We start from the raw sequence: 20,618 nt of genomic DNA, 5'->3' as shown, positions 1-20,618 counted from the left end.
AGAGCAGGAGAAGAAGATTAACATTTAACAGGGATGAGAGGTGGGAGGGAAAGGGAGAGAGAAGGGAAATTGCATGGAAATGGAAGGAGACCCTCAGGGTTATACAGTGGAGGGGGTAGAGAGAGAGGAGGGGAGGGGAGGGGAGAGGTGGGGAGGGGGGAGGGTGGAGGATGGGAAAGGCAGTGGAGCACAACAGACACTAGTATGGCAATATGTAAATCAATGGATGTGTAACTGAGGTGATTCTGCAATCTGTGTATGGGGTGAAGTTGGGAGTTCATAACCCACTTGAATCAAAGTGTGGAATATGATATGTCAAGAAATTTGTAATGTTTTGAACAACCAACAATAAAAAATTAAAATTAAAAAAAAAAACAACTTAACAGTGAAGAAAAACTAAATAATCCGATTAATTAATTGACACAAGAATTTAACAGACATTTCTTGAAAAAATAAACCCCAATGGCCAACAAATATATTAAAAATTTTCAACATCTCTGGCGATTAGGGAAATGTAAATCAAAGCTACATTGAGATTTCATCTCACTCTAGTCAGAATGACAGTTATCAAGAACATAAATAATAATAAATACTGGTGAGGATATTGGGAAAAATATTTCATCCATACATTACTGGTGAGACTGTAGATTAGTACAACCACTCTGGATAGCAGTATGGATATTCCTCAAAACTAAGAATAAAAACACCATACGACTTAGCTTCCACATGCCTTGATATATACTCTAAAGATCTAAAATCAACATACAATGGTGATAAACGCACATCAATGTTTACAGCAGGACAATTTTCAGTAGATAAATTATGGAAACAGCCAGGTATCCATCAAGAGATCAATGAATAAAGAAAATGTGGTATATGCACACAATGAAGTTTCACTAAAAAATCATGGAATTTTCTGGTAAATGAAAGGAACAGGGCAATATCACACCAATTGGAATAAACCAAGCCCTGAAAGTCAAGGTTTCAATGTTTTCTCTCTTATGCAGAATCTAGATCAAAATAAGGGGGCTAAAGTTGGGGTGGGTATCCTATGAAAATAGAAAGGAGATCAGAGGAAAACTGAAGGAGATTGAAGGTGAGGAAGAGCAACCGGAAAAGGGAGGAAAGGTGGAATGAAACTGACCAAATTAAGCTGTGCACATTGTAAATATACCACAGTAAATTCCATCTTTATGTATATCTATAAAGAACTAATTTTTAAAAAGCTATAAATAAATACATGGAGGATCAGTAGAGTATAGAAAGGGAACAAAGGGAGGGAGGTGGAGAGGGAAATGGGAAGTGCTGGGGACTGAAATAAACAAAATTATATTCCCATGTTTGTGTGATGGTGTCAAAAAGAACCCAGTATACATACCAGTATTATGTATGAATATTATGCACTAATAATAAATAAATAAAATAAAGTGTGTTTTTCATAAACCCAAATTTATAAAATGTCACATGAATAAAAGCAAATATATTATAGTATTAACTCATGATTTTCCCTGCTTTTTAGGTGAAGTTTGCTTATTCTTTATAATTTTGACACACTTTTGATATTCTCTCAATGTGTAGTAAGATTATTCTATATACCCATAAAATATAATACAAGTTTAAAATATGATTCCATAACTTAGAGTGGCCATTCTATATATTTCTTAGTGAATAACTTATTTTGATTATTTATGGAAAACTTCCAACTTTTTAAAATATACATAAAATGGAGGAATATTTATTTAGATGTTATACTCAGGATTATTTTTTGGTTTAAACTCCCAATATTTTAATTGAAATAACTAAGTGAGAACATTGGCATGTTAAAGTTAAGATAATTTTTAGATTATTTAAAATAATTCCTAAAAGCATTTCACATGTAATATTAATACAGCAGATAAGGTTCATAATTGTGTGTTTGGTGAATGAAAACATGGAAATGATTTATTAAGGAAAGTGCACATTTTAAAATCATATTTTATATTTTATGTCTGAACATTGTTCTCAGAATTTTTAACTAATCCTGGTATTTGCAATAGAATTTTATTCAGAGGAAAGTCATTCATGTTTATTGTAATGTGCAGTAATAAAATGAATGCACATTAAAATTCTTATCACTGTCTCACTTGTATTTTTTTTCTCATAGGACATCCAAATTTAGCTAAGAAGAAATTTGCTGAATTTTGAGAGCCAAGATTTAAAATTAAAAATTTCCCTCTATTTTGATTATATGAATCTGTCCTCGTGTAGATGAGAGGCAGGAAACAAAACATTCTAGGTATAATGACAAGCAGAAATATAGTTAATGAAGAGTGACAGTCTTACATCAAGAGATGACCTGTCTACAGGAATGAAAATCAAAATTCATTGGGGGAATCACTGAAATCAAGAGCAAATTATCTGCTCTCCCTCATGGATCAGAGCCTTGACTGCTGTTGGCCACTGAACTGGTGACTGACCCTTGAAAGTCAACCTTGTGTGTGAGAAGAAACAGTCAACAGAAGAGAGCCTCATTCTTCTTAAAGTTTTTTCTGAAAATCACACCATGCTTCTTGCCATAGAATGTACCTCCTAACCAAAGCAACCACAAGGAAGTAGGGAAAAAAGTAGTTTTGGGTTTTGTGCCTGTGCAGTTCAAGAAGGCATGGTAGGAGAAAATAAAACTGGACATAAATAACTAATGAGCTGCATCCTATACCAGGTTCTTACTGAAGATCTATATAATAAAGTACAGGTACTTGAAAATTCTAATATGGAAAAGGAACAAATATTTCCAATATTTCACTTGTCTGTCTGTCTGTCTGTCTCTCTCTTTCTGTCACACACACACACACACACACACACACACAAACTTGTGAAACCATTAAAGATTTTCACAAAAAATATTCTAGTATCATTTTAATTACTTCATCTATCCATGGATGATTATTTTGTAAGGCTCAATTATAGTATCCATTTTGATATCTTATAATCTGGAAATTAACAGCATAAAATAGCACTGAGCCTCTAATGTAATATGCAGAGCAGGATGGGCCGTGTTGGAGCCATAGTTAATACTGTGAATTTCATTCTTCCCCTACACTTCCTCTGTTCCTTTAGTTTTCCAGATGGCTAGGGTTGTTTATTTAAGGGATTGGGAAACACATAATCTCTATTCTTGAGGAGACAGAACTCTCTTGATATTGTGATTCTATTAGGGCTCTGTAATCAATTGCTATCTGCTAGCAATTATTAACCAATGTCTTAGATTAAAGATGTAGAAGTATTGCTAACCAGATTCCTCGTAGAAGATATTTGGAAAAAAATGTGTTTGAAAAATTTGGAACAAAATGTATGCCATTGTAAAACTGACACATAAGACTTTTCATCATTTTAAAATAGTAGTTTTTGGAAGTGCTATAATTGACACTTTAAAGCAAACCTGATTTTGCTTAAGATTTATATAGTCACAAGAGAATTCTCTTATACCCTAACATCATGAACAAGACATCTGAGAACATATTTGGCAAAGAATCTAATTAACTATAATCCAAGAAAAAATGACAAGTCTGCCTTTGGGGAGGAAGGACCCACAGCGGCTTTCATTCTTGGTAGAGCAACAGGTGGCAATGAGAACTGCCACAGATGCATGTAGGAATACTGATGCCATTTATCACATTTGTAAAACGTGCAGGTGGTTTCATAGGATAGTTTAGAATCCCTGGGAGGTCCAGACATACCAGAAATCTTCCTACAGTTCTTAAAATTTTACAAAGACTTCTTGCTCAGAGCTCATGGGAATAATTGAGGGCATAGCAGAAGACCAAAAGAGACCTCCCAGAAAAAGTGCCAAAGTCTGAGGGTAGAGCAGGAGAATCTAGTAACTTCCCCAGGCATTTGTGCTTTAACCTGAGAGGAAGGCTGTAGCTCTCTCCCAATGGGGAGTGTCTAGGGCAAAAAAGCTCAGGAGACTCAACTGGTGAGTGCTCAAGAAGCTTGCTGAAATATTATGTTAGATAGGGATCTGAGAGAAATGCACACACATTCTAAGTCACAAGCTAATGAAATATGACCAGAGAAATTGAAAAAAAATTATCCACCAAGGATAAAGCTCACAGGGTCTGCTAAAGTTTAAGTGCAGAATGGAACAAAAGGAAAAACTATAGAGGTGTTCTGGGCCTTACATGGAATACCAAGCAGCAGCAGTGTTTACTGGGTGGGTCTGCAGGCTAAAAGAGGTGTTGCTGAGGTACAGCTGCAACTAGCCAACATTGTGTTTCAATTATTTTTTTCATGACAAAGGGAAACTGATTAACACCAGTTTATTATTCATTTGAGGCTTATTTACTTTTTTTTTTTTTTTGGATGATGTAAGGAAGGTGTCCAATTTCATTCTTTTGCCTGTGGATGGCCAGTTTTTCCAGCAGACCTTGATGAGAATACTTCATTCAATCGCTGAATTAATCAACCATAAAGGTAAAGTTTTAATCTGTAGGATTTTATATATAGTATTATTTTTCATGTCCATCCTAATATAAATACCACATAGTTTTGATTACTGTACCTTTATTTGATATGTTTAAATCAGGGTATGTGAGACCTGTAATGTCTTTGTTTTCTTAAGAACTTTGGGTAAGATCTTGGGTCCTTGAAGTTCTGTATAATTTTTTTAGATCACCTAGATCACAACAATTTGTTAAAAAAAAAAAAACATAGTAATTTCATAGGGTTTTCATTGGATTTGTAGGTCAGTTTAGGGACTACAGCAAATTTAATATCAAGCCATCTAATTATAAGCATGAGAACTCTGTCCATTGATTCAAATATTATTTAAATTGTTTCAGCAATGTCGTGAAATTTTAAGAGTGCTAGTTTAATTTATTCCTAAGTATTTTATTCTTTTTATGCTATTTACAAATTTATTTATCAGTGTTAATTTTAATTTTATAGATACACAATTGAATTTTTTGTTTTGTTTTGTTTTGTTTTGTAGTGCTGTGGATTGAACCCAGGACCTTGCATATGCTAGGCAAGTGCTGTACCACTGAACTACATCTCCAGGAAAAAAATTGAATTTTATAGATCTTGTATCATGCCAACTTTTTGAACTACAATATTAGTTCTAATATTTTATTTTCTGTATAAGAATTTCTCATAATTATCTTTCTCATAACATTATAGCATCCATGAGTAGAGTTTTATTTTTTTCCCTTTCCAATGGAAGTGTTGCTTATTTTTTTCTTCTTGCCTGACTTCCATGCTAAAAAATAATGTAAGATCTTAAATAAACATGATAAGAATAAATATCTTTGTTTTGTTCCTGACATTTGGGCCCACTCTTCTCTGACTGCTGTGTCTAGGTTAGAGATACGGTAACTTTGCACTCTTTGAAGAGTCCAGTGGGGAAAAGAGGCTCAACCCTTTCCACTCTGCCTGTCTGGAGTAGTTTCTGCAACACAGATTTGGGGCTGTCATGAGAAATGCTAATAGTCTGCCCCACATTGGTTGGGGAACTTAAGGAAGAGAAAGCCCTGTGTTAGCTACATCCTGTTCAAAGCTCTCAAAGCTCTGTGCTTAGTTTGGGGGACATAGGATGGGAGCAGGTTATATTTCAAGCGCCACTTTATATTAAAATGCAGTCTTTTCTTTAATGTGTATTTCTTGCTGAATGCCTTAGAATTATTTCCAGGTATTTCAGCTTTTATCTGTCATCTGTTAAATGTCCATTTCACTGTGGGAAGGTCTTCTGAGCACCTTGCATTGTCATTCCAGAAATATTTGTTCTTTTCTCTGTAATGCTGATCTACTGCAACCTGTCTCATCCTAATCAGAAGCAGAATTATTGTTATCTTTGTTAGTTTCCTAGCTACTACATTTTGTTTCTTTCGACTCTTGACCAATTAAGACAATAAAATGGCAAAAATCTTAAGGAAAAAGTTAAGACAGGATGGCTGTCTCACCTAGAGACTCCAGTTTCTTTGGCAACTTGACCCCTATAGTCTAATACACCTTCATATTCCTTATTTCCACTGTTTGCCCAGCTGCATGAGGCTGCTGTTGTTTTGATCATCTTTTTCCATGACCTCTAAGCTGAATACCAATTAGGGAGCAACAAATGTCTCAAGAAGAAAGCAGCAGAGAATATCTTGATCACCTTGCTGCTTTTTCCTTCTTTGTGCTGCATTGATCCTTAAATCTCAGCTGTCTTGGATCTTTCTCATGCCTTCAGTTGGGCTCATTTTTGAATTTCATTTGGCTTTTACAGTTGTTCTCATGGTGGTGCTTATATGCTGCTATGTCATACTCAGGGTTCATTTCTGTCTAAAAATTCTTAAGTTGAAAAATACACTTTGATGACTGTTTAGGGAAAAGTATCTGAAATAGATCATATCCACTGCATGCATGTAACTATTATCCTTGGCATTTGTAAAAGCACTCCATTTTATAATAAAAATGATGCTTGATGCTGAATGGGAAGTTATTTCAGTGATCACTTTTTTTCTGGCAACTATTTTAAGTTTTAACAATTTACCATTGTTTTAAATAAGTTTTTTTTCTATGGCATTTATTCATATCTTATTTGGAGAACTCAGCAAATATAACAGAATGTTTTCTCAGATTATGATTTAAGTAAAATCTATGAAGTAAATTGAAATACTATGAAATGTGCATATGAAATTGCTGAGAATAAAAAAAAAATGAGTCCTACCATAATTCAGCCTCTCTTTCAGGCAATAATTTTGGATAAGATAGCCTCTTCAGTATTCACTGTGTATATCTAAAACTGAAAATGTTGGTTGATAACTAAATTCTCATTCTTCTCACAAATATGTTATATTCTCAACTTTTTTATTATAATCACAATGCAATTATTTAAAATTCTTGTTACACATGTCAGGAAATATGTTGACAGTTTTTGTAGTATTTATGATATTTTGCAGGTAAAAGCTGTATATGAGAATTCATCATTTAAAAAATGCTGCTTGGAGAATTATCCATAACTATTTGAATTTGTTAATGGCAGTTAAAATTTTTAAGACAAGAGCGTACTCTTTTTAAAAATTATATAATAGTTTTACTTTAGAAAATATAAGACATTTAACATTTCAAAGGACATTTTTGTCACCACCATACTATTTGAGGATCCGTGTTATATTTCTCAACATAAAATTAGATATAGTGTCTGATCAGACTTTAGAACATTTTTTCATTCTTTTTGACAATTTTAAGGTACAACTTTAGTTATGTAGCAAGTCTCAAAAAACAGCATTTATTTGTTCTGCCTTAAAATACACATTACTCTCATTACAAGCTAGCATCTGTTTTTGGTATAGAATAGCAAAGCCACATTGATCTTGAAATGATGCACATTGATCATTAGTTGCCATTACACTGACCTAAATGAGTTGCCTGGAAAGCACAGACTATCTTTCCTGAAATCCATAATGCAAACTATATGCATGTGCAAATGGATAATCAAATAATACAGAGAATCATTTTACTACTGATAGTCTATTACCTGAAAAATTGTATTTTCATTTATTTTTTGGGGGGCAGGTAGAGGAGATTGAACTATATCCCCAGCCCTATTTTATATTTTATTTAGAGACAGGGATAATATGATAAGTGTATGAAAATACTATTAAAATCCATTAAGAGAGAAAATATCTGAATTTACTATTGTATTTCATTGTTCAGAATTTGAGGATTAAAAAGGTTTGTGATAAACTGTTTTTAAAAAATCACTTTATAAGGCAAAATATCTTACAATTATCATATAAACTGCTTGCATAGTAAATGACTGTGAATTTATGGAGGGAAATTTAACAAATGATTTCCATATTAAAAATATGTGCTAACATGTATGTCCCAACAATCAAAAAATTGAATATTAATGAATATAATGCATGCATGTGTGTGAATAATTAATGGATACAATATTCTAGCAACTATTGGTTTTCAAGTGAATGGTTAAATAAATAATTTTACATGCATATAGTGAAACATTATATTATTTAAAAAACAGTTAAGCACTTATGAAAATGCTCATTACCATTAATGATACAGTTATAATCTGAAAATATATTCACTAAAATGGCTAAAATTAGGAAGAATGACCATAAATTTGAATACTGTAACTATACTTAAATATTTTAAAAAGTATCACCAAAGAAATAAGAAATATATTTATTATGGGATCAATAGATATTTTTCTCAGTCTTTGTGTTCATGAAAGATCAACATGGGAATAATAGCCAGGCTAAAGTTCCTCATACCAAAGAATAAGTGGGTTTGCCGACCTCTTTTCATTTTCTTATTTCATTTTCATTTCCACAAATGTATTCATGGATGAAGACTTTGCCAAAAAACAAAACAAAACTTTAATATTAATTTTTATTCACAACTTGATGCAACTTTGAACCCACTATCTTATCATAAACAGTATTATCAATAATTCATTTACACCCTTGATTTCTTTGTAGACCACTTAAGGAATCATTGCAATAGAAAGTTTGCATAGTTCAGAAGAGCAGTAAATTAACATTATTTTGATTCCTGCATTTAAGTCTATGCATCAGATTCACACACTATCAAAGCTTTGGAGATAAAATTTTTTAATAGTACATCACTTGCCAGAACTGAATTGAGAAAACAGGCCAGAAAAAAAGTCATCTCTAACAAATCTCAATGCAAACATTTAAATGATGTCAAGTATCATTTACATCAGTGTCAGCAATGATATGTTTAAATCATTAACAGTATATAATACACATTATTCTAAATTGTATTCATTGCTTTACTCCATATTTTGGCCAACAAGTTATTCTTCTCTAAAGAAAGAAAATATGATTATAATTAAAAATGTCTTAAATAGAATACAATCTTCCCAATTTTATGGGAAAATGCAATATGTCGGTTAGTGATTCAAGACATTATCACGGTGGGTTCAGTTTGCAGAGGCATTATATTATTTTAAGAAAGCCACTCTGTTACTGTTTTGTTTAGAAGTTAACATCAGAAATCCATTCATTATTGAGTTTTTGTCTCTTGATCTTTAGGGCTTAAACTTCAGGGATGCTGAGAACAATCACCATAGAGATATGTAACATCTCTTGTTGCTTCACTGAGCACAAAAGCCTTAGGAATAACCCTAGGGGGAATCTACTCCTCTTGCTGTGTACTTAAAAATCATTTATGCTTCCTGGATTCAGCATTCAAGCAGGCCATGCTAACAGTGCAATGCAATTAACCTTTCCTATAAATTAAATGTACAAGTATTCTATGCAGTACTTGGTTGGAATAATTCTCCATCACTTACAGGATGTGTTAGAAAACCTAATTTTTCATCTTCTGTGAGGCAGTTTGAAGATCACTGGTTTTTTTTTTTTTTTGGTTTTTTTTTTTTACCAATTTTCAGGGGCAACAGAATAGTAAAAAGTATGTATGTGTATGTGCATATGTGCGCTTTTCTCTTTAATTTTATCCCATTTGAAAAAAAACACATAAATCATCAAGAAAATGAAACTAAAAAACCACTTACTTTTTAGAAAAAATAGTTTCATTAATGTTTTTCAAAGATATTTGTATTTATAATTTCAGTATGTGTTTACTGAGCATCTTTGACAAAAGTTCACTGGTAATAGTGAATTCATGAAAGTAGTCCCTTATCCTCAAGGAATACATACACATGTATTCCTACACACACACACACACACACACACACACACACACACAATATATATATATATATACATATGCATATATAGATATATAAGTATATATACACACATATATATAATTTGTATTCTTGTGAGAATAACTGAAAATACATACATAAATATAATATCTATGATAATATATACGTATGTTTAACATAGATTGTTTCTATAATATATTCGTATAATGTACAGTTGACTTTTTCCATGTGAAGCCAAAAAATATTTATATATATTTATATAAGAAAAATAAGCACGATATGGCCATGCAAGTAAATATGGCCTAGTTTGGTTCGCTGTTTATCTCTTACTATATTTCTTACTCTTAACCAATGAACAAGTTATTGAATAACTGATATCATAGTTCATGGGACAAGATTCCACCAAAACATATTGACAACCTGGATTCATATGAAATACAGTTCTAGATGTGGCAAGATCATAAAACTAGATAACACTTTTCTTCCTTGACAAAGGAAGGTCTATGCTACTGCTAATTATGTTTTACTTTTTTCAAAGAATCAGTAGTAATGAAATTAAGAAGTAGAAAAGAACGCTTGCACAACTTATTCCAGTTGATAAAAATAAAGATTTTTTTTACATAAATTCAAAACAAAGTATCTTTTCTATAGAGTGTTATTTGAATAATAACATATCCATTACTTGAAAGTTGGGGTGAATACATAAAGATGAAGAAAGTTATTACAAATTTTATAATGGTATCTTTAATGATGAGAATTTTTCTTATGCATCAAAAATTAAGATAAAGAAACATACTTGTGGAAATTCTGAGTACTTATTGAAAATGCAGTTGAAAGAGCTAATGTTATCCCTGGATAATGTGGCAGCATAAATCAAGAGATTCTGTGGAACATTAATTAAAAGATTTTAATTTTGCAAAAAAGAAAATTCATTGCAACTGACAATGCGAATCTTCAAAGGTCTGAATTTGATTTCTATTGTTGTGGGAGATACTACTATGGAATAGAGGTTTATTAATTAGTATTTGCAATATTTAACACAGAATCAGTTAACCCATTTCTATTATTAGAGTAGTACTTTTCTGACCATTTTAAATCTGGCATCTCAGAAATATAAAACTGTAGAATCACAGTAATGTGTGCTATGCATATCATGCTGGTACTCACATGAAAGCTTAACATTTATGTTGTGTATAATATTTAGTGCAACATGTATTCACAGACCTGAGAGATAGCACAGTTAAATTTTAAAATTAATATCTATTTCATCAGAGCTATTAAAAATACATTTTTTTCCATTTTACATCATTGATTATTTATGTGATTCTTTTGAGTATTATATTCTTTTCACATTCTAAGACTGAACACATTCACTCCTGTCAACAAGGGTTGATAGCAACAGACAAGTGAACCAAATTGAAAATCATTTCAAATAATATGATGCATTTATAATAGAAGATACACAATTGTAACATAGGAATGTTACTTTTCTATTGCAAATGAAATATACATATATATATACTATATATGTATATATATGAGAAAATAGAAATAGAAAAGGAAATGAATGATTTCTGCTATATTGTCTTTAAGTTCCAGTTCACATTTCCTTTTTTCCCCAAAGTGTACACAGAGAATAAAATTTCTGTTTTTTCTAAAGTTCTTTTGTTCTTTACTCTTTTTTACTTTTTCTTCTCATTGATTCTTTCCTCTTGCCTTCAAAAATGCCATTTCTGTCTTCCTTAGGGTTTTCTAATCGATCATTTCTGTTTCTCATTTCTTCATGGCATATTCTGTGACATTGCCTGTCGCAGATAATGTAGAGGAGGCACACAGAGCCAGGGCACCACAGGAACTTCTAGGCACTGGTTCTTGTCAACTTTCCAGGAAATCAGGTGAGTTGCAAAGCAGGCAGGAGTTTATTCAGGAAAGTGAGAAGAAGAGAGGGAAGCAGACGGTATAGGTGCTGACTGGCCCGGACTGTCTCTGAAAAGAATGGTGCAGCCCTCAGGGAATCAGGGTTTTTGAAGGGATTCCAATTTCTTTGCTGAACTTCCTGTATGAGGGTTGTAATGATCTAGTCACAAGGGTTGATTGAGACAAGGTTTGATGATAAGGGAGGGAGGGTTCTTGCAGCCTGGCCACAGTCAGTGGTGACATAATCTGGAGCAAATAGCTCCCTTAAGGTATCATATTTATCTATGGCTGGGGAAAGTTCTAACAAACCAGCCTCATTTTCCTGGAGCTTGTCTTCTTTGACAGGGTTCCCCATGATTTCAAGAAATAGTTCCCTTAAGGAGTTGTAATCACCTATTGAGGCAGGCTGGGCATTTTTGCTCCCATTTTCCAGATGCTTGCCTATCCAACAAAACTTCCTGTGGTCTCTGTTTTGTGACTCATGGGTTTTTCTTAATGCATATGATTGATGTGTTCCCTGTTCCTTACTGCCCTTCATTGTCCTTCTCTTTCTCACCTGCTCATGACTGACCAACCTAACACCTGATAGGCTGCATGGTTTTCGACTTCTATATATATTCTATTTAAAAAATTTCACATAGTATCATAAATTAAGATCTAAATATACTTGGTCTACGTTAGAGTCTGTAAACAAGTCAAGATGGTGCCTGGCATTTTGCAGAGGGAGTGGTTTGTGAAGTATCGCCAGCGAGCCATTAAGTATGGAGATTCCTTATTGGTTGACTGCTGTATCTACTTTATGTTAATTAAGATAAGCTGTGTGGAATGTATATATACCCCTCCTGTCCTACAGTAAATGGCTCCCACTCCTGCTGTATCAATCTACGCAAGTTGCTAGTCATCCCCGGTTATTTTGCTGCAGCTGGACTGCGGCAGGTCTATCTAACATAAACCTATAAGGTATGGGATTTGTTGCTCTAATAACTTGTAAGAAGTCAATAATAAAGTTAATAGGAACATAAAAAATATGAACCTCACATTAATTGTCCATTTTATTCTTACTTTAAATAGTTGCATTTTGGAAAAATTGGCTCCTAGCCAAAATTTTTATTTATAAAGAATATAGATAATTGGTATATAAATAACTAAATAAATAATCACTTTTACTAACCCTTATTATAGCAATGATCTGAATTTTACTTTATGAAACAGCTCTTAACTATTTGACATTTATAGGCAAAATAAAATTGAGGAGTAAAGTAATTATCGGAATAATTCTTAGTAGCAATTTTGCTTTGTCTATCTAGATAATTAGGGAAAGCAGTTTTTAAATTCTAATTAGCCTGATAATATCCTTCATTATAAAATAACTTAGTAGATATTTTACTATCCAAACAGATGGGCAGGAGTGCAAAACTAGTAAGAAAACTTTAGGTCATTGCAACTCTCTTGAAAACAAAGGTGAGGAGTTTTGCAGAGGAGTGGCAAATACACTCAAAGGAAACAAACTTTCTCAAATCTTCATGACAGGAGATGGCTTCACAGTCTGGAGCAAACATCTACCTGATTCAGTCTCCTGTTCACACAGGGAGGCCAGCAGATGGAGTGCTATCTTTCTGGATACTTATATTTCAAAGAAATGACTTGCAGGTCTTAAAACTAACAAGTCTATGAAAAAAATTTACATCTCAGGGAGCCAGAGAGAGATTTTACAATTAGAGTCTGTGGAGTAATTTTCTGGGATAGGTTTGTAGCACAGTGGTGGGGCACTTGCCTAGCATGTGTGAGGAACTAGGTTTGATCCTCAGCACTATGTATAAATAAATAAAAATAATTTATTTTTAAATAAATACAAATAAGAAAAATAAAAACAAGCAAACAAACTTTTCTCTGGAAAAAAAAATATTTCTATTAAAAGGGAGGTCAGATGCCTCGAGTCAGGAAGAAAGTTGGCTACAGTTTGATAAGCTGAGGGAAACAGTAGGGTACTTGGTCATTAGATATGACCATAAGCTAATACCTAATGGATTTTTCATTAATATTGAAATATTTGATATTTATTTTATTTTTTTGCATATCTTTATAGTTTAACTTAGATTGGCTTTTTGTTTTAAGCAAATTTTTTTGATTTTGCCTCCATAAGTTTGTTCATATTTATTTTATCTATTTATTTTAAAGCACTATATCTGATACTTGACTACTAAGTCTCAATAATGATTTCAATGATTCATTTAAAATCTCTATAAAAATATATTCTTATTTTGTTTTAACCATTGACTTTCACTTTTTTATACTGTTTTTATGTAAAATTGTAATTTCTTTGAAATTTTACTTACCTCACTCTTTGTGAGTTAATTTCAGAATGTATATAAATTCTAATTTTACTATTAGTTTACTTAAAACATGCCAGTTTACCAGTTGAAAGTAATATCCCTCAACTTATTGTTTCAATCCACTTTTATTAAATTTTCTTCTCACTCATATATCTTTTTCTTCTGTATTTTAATTATTCCGCTATGTTTTATAGCATTAACAAACACAGAAAATCAGAAATTCAGCCATGGCCTTAACAGCTGAGCTTACATAAATAAATATTCATGATGTGCATAAAATGTTTGCTGCATTAAATTTAATGTGCCATTCTAAAATATGTAATAAAATTCTGAGTTCCTAAAATACCATATAATCAGATGCATTGTATTATGTGTGACTCACTTGAGTTATATGAAAATTTCCCTTGAAACTTATAGTTGTAGAAGTTTGTATTCTCAAGTTGTATGTTTTTTTCAAGATTTCTAAGCTAATTTAAAATCTTTATTTAGAAAAGAAATATATCCAATATTATTAGCCTCTATTGTTGATATTACATCAGGCTCTAAAATTAGAATCTTTGCTTATATGTGTGATATTTTATTAATTAATAAGCTTATTTAAATAAACAATAGTATATAGGTTTCATTTTATATCTAGGTATTGAAAATTGGCTATAATATCTTTAATTTTATGAGATGCAATAAACTAAAGGACTTGAATGACTTGACTTTACTATTAGTCTCAATAATAATTTATGGTTCATCCTCAATGAGTGACTTACAGTTAATTTCTAAATAATTAAATCAGGAAGTTTCTTCTTGAAGTTAACCTTTACAGTTATGACTAGAATCAGACAAAAATAATCACTTTAAGGCTCTGATTTCTTTGTGTTTACAAACTACAGTTATTCAATAAAAAATATTCATTTTCATATTATTCATGCTTGTCTTCACCCTATGTGGAAAAGTTGAGTAATTTCTACAGAGACCACATGGCCCTTGAAACACAAGACATTTTCTGTGTCACTTCACGACCAGGGCACATTCTAAGACATGCATTGTTAAGTGATGTTGCTGTTGTGAAATGATCATAGAATGTACTTACAAAAATACAGGTGATATACCTTAGTACATACCAGGCAATATGATATAACCTGTTGCTCCTACACTACAAACCTATATGTATGTCACTGTATTAAGCATTAAAGACAACAAACACCACCATATCAATAAGTATTGTGTTGTGTATGTAAACATCTAAACATAAAAATGTACAACTAAAATATGCTGAGAAGATTAAAAACATGGTTCACCTGTACAGGGCACTTTCAAACATTTTTTTTTATTTTATTTTACTCCTTTGTAATAATTCTGGGCTTATAACACAAATGCATTTTAATGTACCCTTATTCTATCAGCTTTTGTTTTTCTTTAAATGTTTTTTGCTTACTTACTTTTTAAACTTTTAAATTAAAAACCAAGACTCAAGCACAGTCATTAACTTAGGCCTATACAGGGTCATGATTATGACTATCACTGTTTTCCACAGCCAGGTTTTGTCCATGGGAATGTCTTCAGTGGTAATAATACATGTGGAGCTGTCAACTCCTTTGACAGCAATGCTTTCTACTAAAATACCTCATAAAGGACCTGCCTGAGGCTCTTTTTTAGGAGATGTCACTCTTCAGAAATAAGTCTACAGCGGTTTGCTTGGTTTATTTTTCTCTTTCTCTTTTTTATCATATATTTGCTTGCAGCTAGATAATGCATTGTGAACATTCCTCTGTGTTAATGAAACCCTGGTGGGATTGGAGTTTATGTTTTTCAACTTTTTAAGGAACTTGAGTTCTACAAAAGCTTTTGCTGTACCCTTCACTATGAGTTTTCTTGGGATTTCTTCTTTTTTTCTTCTGTAGTTTCCTTTTCTATTGCCTCTTATTGAGCGATGTGTTCCTATTGCAGTTCCAGCTCTTTATTAGTTAATTCCTTAGGAACTGCCAATAGAAGCTTCTTAATGTGTCTTTCTCCACACTCAAGTTAAAAGTTGTGGCCATTTCAAACAGAGCATTGTTGATTTTTGTAATCTCCATATTGTTAGCAAATCCTTTGAAGTAATGATGAAGTTTAGGATTTTTCCTTCCAGATGCCATTAATACAAGCTTTGGTGACATCATCACAAGGCTAAGAGGTGCATAGATGGAGTCATAGATACTATAATGCTTCCGGCATTGCACAAGGTCATCTCAGTATCTTCATCTTATGTACCACTAGCTCAGGTGAAGGTGACGCTCTGGTAGGGGATCTTCAGTCATTGGTTAAATCAAAGAGGTGATATTTGGAAGGAGAAACATGACTTTGATATTGGGATGAAGATCATCAATATAAAGAGGATGTGTAGGAGCATTACCAATGAAAAGCAAAAATTTGAAAAGCATTCTCTTTTCAAAAGAACACTTCTCCATTTTGCTGGCATCAAATTCAGGATAGCATCTTGGAAGAGGAGCTGGTTTATCCCTGATATCTTACTGTTTTTGCTGTACACTGCCATTACATGCTTTTTGAAATGCAAAAGGCCCAGAGGTTCTTAGTGTTTCAGATAACAAATGGTTTCAATTTGTAGCCTGTGACATTGTTCCCAAGAAAGACTATTCCTAAAAAGCATTGAAAATTGGCATTAACTTGGCCTTCTAATGGATAAAGGGCCTTTTATGCATCCATTTCCAAAATATAAAGGGTTTACCCATATTCAGGATTTGCTCTAGAATTCATTTTTTTTTCCTCCACAATTGAGTTTATCTAGAATTTTCAGAAATTCTTTAGCTGCCTCCACATTTATGCTCACAGACTTTTTAATCACTGATTTCTGCAGCATGCAATTACTGAATATTCTTGGATTGGGGATTGTACTCAGGGTCTCATGCATGCTAGACAAGTGCTCTAGCACTGAACTACATCCCCAATACTTTACTCATTTTATTTTGAGAAAGGGTCTTGCTAAGTTGCCCAGGCTGACCTTGAACTTATGATCTTCCTGCCTCAGCCTCCCTAGTACCACCACACCAATTAAGTAATTTTTCTTAATTCATTTCAACCACCCAAATCTAGGAGTATGTTCAGCATTTAGGATCAGCCTTTAAATATTGCAAATAAGTATTTTGGTTATGATCATCAAGGTTCTCAGAGGGATATACTTCTGTTTCTGGTATTTAATCCAAGTAATTAGAAGTTTCTTCACACCTGATATGAGTCCTTTTCAAATTTTTGTTAGGTCATTGTCTTCAGTAAAGCAGATTTTTTAGTTTTATATTTTAATTGATATATAAAAACATTGAAATATATTAGTAGATACCATGTAATGTTTTGATAGAAGTTAATCATATTTATTTCCTCAAGTATTTGCCATTTCTTTATTTTGAAAATCCTTTTCTAGGTCTTGAAATATATGGAACATTATTGCTATACATAGTCACTCTATTGTGCAATAGGATACCAGAACTTCATTCTGATCTAAATAACACTAAGTTGCTCATTGGTCATCCTAGCCCCACTCTCTCCCATATTCCCCCATCCATCTAGTTTCCACCATTCTACTCTCAATGACTATGGGATCAACATTTTCATATTCCACATGTGAGTTAGGCCAGACAGCACTTGTCCTTTGTGTCTGGCTTATTTCATTTAAAATAATGATCTCCCTTTCCATATATGTTGTGACAGATGACAATTTCTTATTCCATGTGTGTACATACCAAATATTTTTATCCTTTCATTTGTTGATGGTCTCTTACATTGTTTCCATTTCTTGACTGTTGCGAATAATTCCACAATGAATAAAAAAGTGCAGATGTTTCTTCAAGATACCTCATGTAATAGATTCTTAACACATTAGTCATCTTGTTCTGGCTCTTCAAGACCATATAGATGGTAGAAGGGGACATGTCTGCCTGGCAAGCAGTAATTGTCACTTATTTTCCAATCTTGTAGTTGTTAATCCCTTTACAATTGGTTTTCTTGTCAGTCACTGGATGTGGTCTCTTCCTGGCAAGAGAGTCAATGTATTTTGCATATTGAGAGGCCATGGTCAACGAATCACCAGAGGGTTAAACCAAACACAAGAGAAGATAATGCGAACAGAGGTGAGTGGCTGTCATAGTACAGCACAATGTTTTATAATACACTTTTATTTTATGGGTAGAAGGAGCACATTCTAAAATAATGATGAAAATTATAGTATAGTACATATATAAGTCAATAACAGGGTAATCTGTCATCATTATAAAGTGTTATGCTCTGTACATAGTTATATGTGTCATACTTTGGTATGACTAGGAGTGCAATAGGTCTATACACACCAGCATAACCAGAAATATGAGTGTGCATAATGCCATGGTGTAAGAATGACTATAGCCTCACTAGATAGGCATTTTCAGCTCCACTAGAATATTATAGGATCACCATTTTGTGTGAAGTTGTTCATTAGTCAAAATGTTATTATATGGCTTGTGACTATATTTACTTGCTAGAAGTAAAATATTTGCAAATCTCTTATTTGAATAAAATGGAAGATTTACTCTGGATTTACAATTATAAAAACAATAACATTCTTGTTTTATGGTGTGTTCGAGAATATTCTATATTTTCTTTGTTTTGCAGATAGGCAAATAACATTCATTGAAGAAAATTGTCATGCTGAGTTTTCAAATTTAATCATAAAAAACTTCAAGCAATGAAATATTTTGTGTAAAACTAAAGCTATCTAAACATAAGTCTCAAAAAATTACAAGCAATAAATATGAGGAAAACAAATAAGAAAGTTTTGACACATGACTATATAATTGAATTTAGTACAACATATTTTGAAATAAAATTAATTTGTGATTAGGTTCTACAGCTATTTCTGACATTTCTCTGAATTAGGTGGAGCTAAAAGACTTTAATCCAAAGTTCTGAAATTAAATAATGATTAAAGAGAGTTCAAAATGAACATGGCTTCCATTTCATTTTCTTTAGCCTCTATGACTCGTTTAGAAAATTCATAGCTATGTGTTTACTGTAACTACGTGTTTACTTTTTTTTATTGTGTTGTTTTCTGTGACTAAAGAATGAACAGGTTGAAATACAAGAGCACACTCTGAAATTCTGTGTCAATATAAAAGTATGGAAAAAAAAAGACTGGCACAAAATAAGTGTCTTAAGAGAAAAAGGAATTGATATAAAATACATTATATCACAAAATAAGATAAAGATTAAAAATGCAAAATCAAGTAAAAATAATGATTAATTCATGTCTTGAGAATAAATTTTGACTTCATAGTCATATGAATACCACCTCCTTTTAGAAATGACATTGTGGTCCACCTGTAAGTTCGATAAAATATAGGAGGTTTAGTTAAATTTTATTTTCTTTTAAATTTCATTTATGGTTGACATAACAGTACATATTTATGGAGCACAAGTGGTGATTTGATACATGTGTACATTGTACAATACTGAAATTAAGATAATTAAAACACTCATCACTTTAAACATCTCTATTTTTGTGCTGAGAACCTTCAAATATTTATTTCTACCTCTTTCAGATTAAACAATACATTATCACTGATTCTAGTCATTCTCATATGCAAAGAACACCTGAACTTCTTCCTCTTATCTAACAGTGGCTTTTTACCCCTGGACCAACCTCTCTTCATCCTACTCAATTTTCTATTGCCCCCAAACTCAGGGAACTGCTCTTCTACTCTCAACTTCTGTAAGAATAACTTTTTAAGATTACACATATGAATAGATCATGTGATGTTGATTTTTAATATTTTTAGTAGAAACATGTATCATAAACATTCACAGGGTATATTTATACTAAAAGAAAGGAAAAAAAATAATCTGAAATTCAAATTCTGCATATTTATTGCCTGCAATCTAAAAACTCTGTAATTTCTTCCCGAATCTACTGGAGCATTTCAGGTTTATCAGCTCAGTAGCTAATCTTTCCTGTGCAGAACAGCAGGTATTCCACTGTTAACCCTCAGAGACCTCTCTCAAATACATAAGCCTGTTCCTGCTTATATCCACTTTTCCAAAGCTTCATGCTAATTGGACCTCTTCTTTCTCTCTGCTACATTTATCTGAGTGATGGTAGTCTGATTCTTTTCAAAGTAAAGAGAGAAAGTCATTTCTTATTCTTCAGTTCTGTACTTAACTCTCTTCAGTTATGTCATTTGAATTAATTACATTATATTTTTAAGGTTCTCAGTTTTTTATTCCACTGCTTTAAAAATCAGTCAGGGTTCTATTTTATATATATATATATATATATATATATATATATATATATATATATATATATATATATTCTATTATATATATTCTATTATATATATTATATATATATATTACTATATATATATATATATATATATAGTAATGTGTAGTTTCATTAAGACTGAGTATTATCATGTAGCAAATTTTAATATACTCTGAAGTTAAATATGGCATACATAATCTTATAAAAACCTGATTCAGCATTTTGAAATATATTTTGTTTCTATTTTAGAGGTTTCTGGAAAGTTTGATTAATATATTGCCAGAGGGAACATGTAATGATAGGCTTAATATTTTTAAACTATCATATAAATTTATAGTTCACATTTTACTTTGCCACAGTATAATACATACATAGTAATCTTGATGTATTTAGGGATAAAGACTTTTTCTGGAAA

Source organism: Marmota flaviventris, chromosome 12, assembly GCF_047511675.1.
Source record: "Marmota flaviventris isolate mMarFla1 chromosome 12, mMarFla1.hap1, whole genome shotgun sequence".
NCBI classification, from domain to species: domain Eukaryota; kingdom Metazoa; phylum Chordata; class Mammalia; order Rodentia; family Sciuridae; genus Marmota; species Marmota flaviventris.
The sequence above is the reverse complement of the archived record's forward strand: the minus strand, read 5'-3'. Positions refer to the sequence as shown.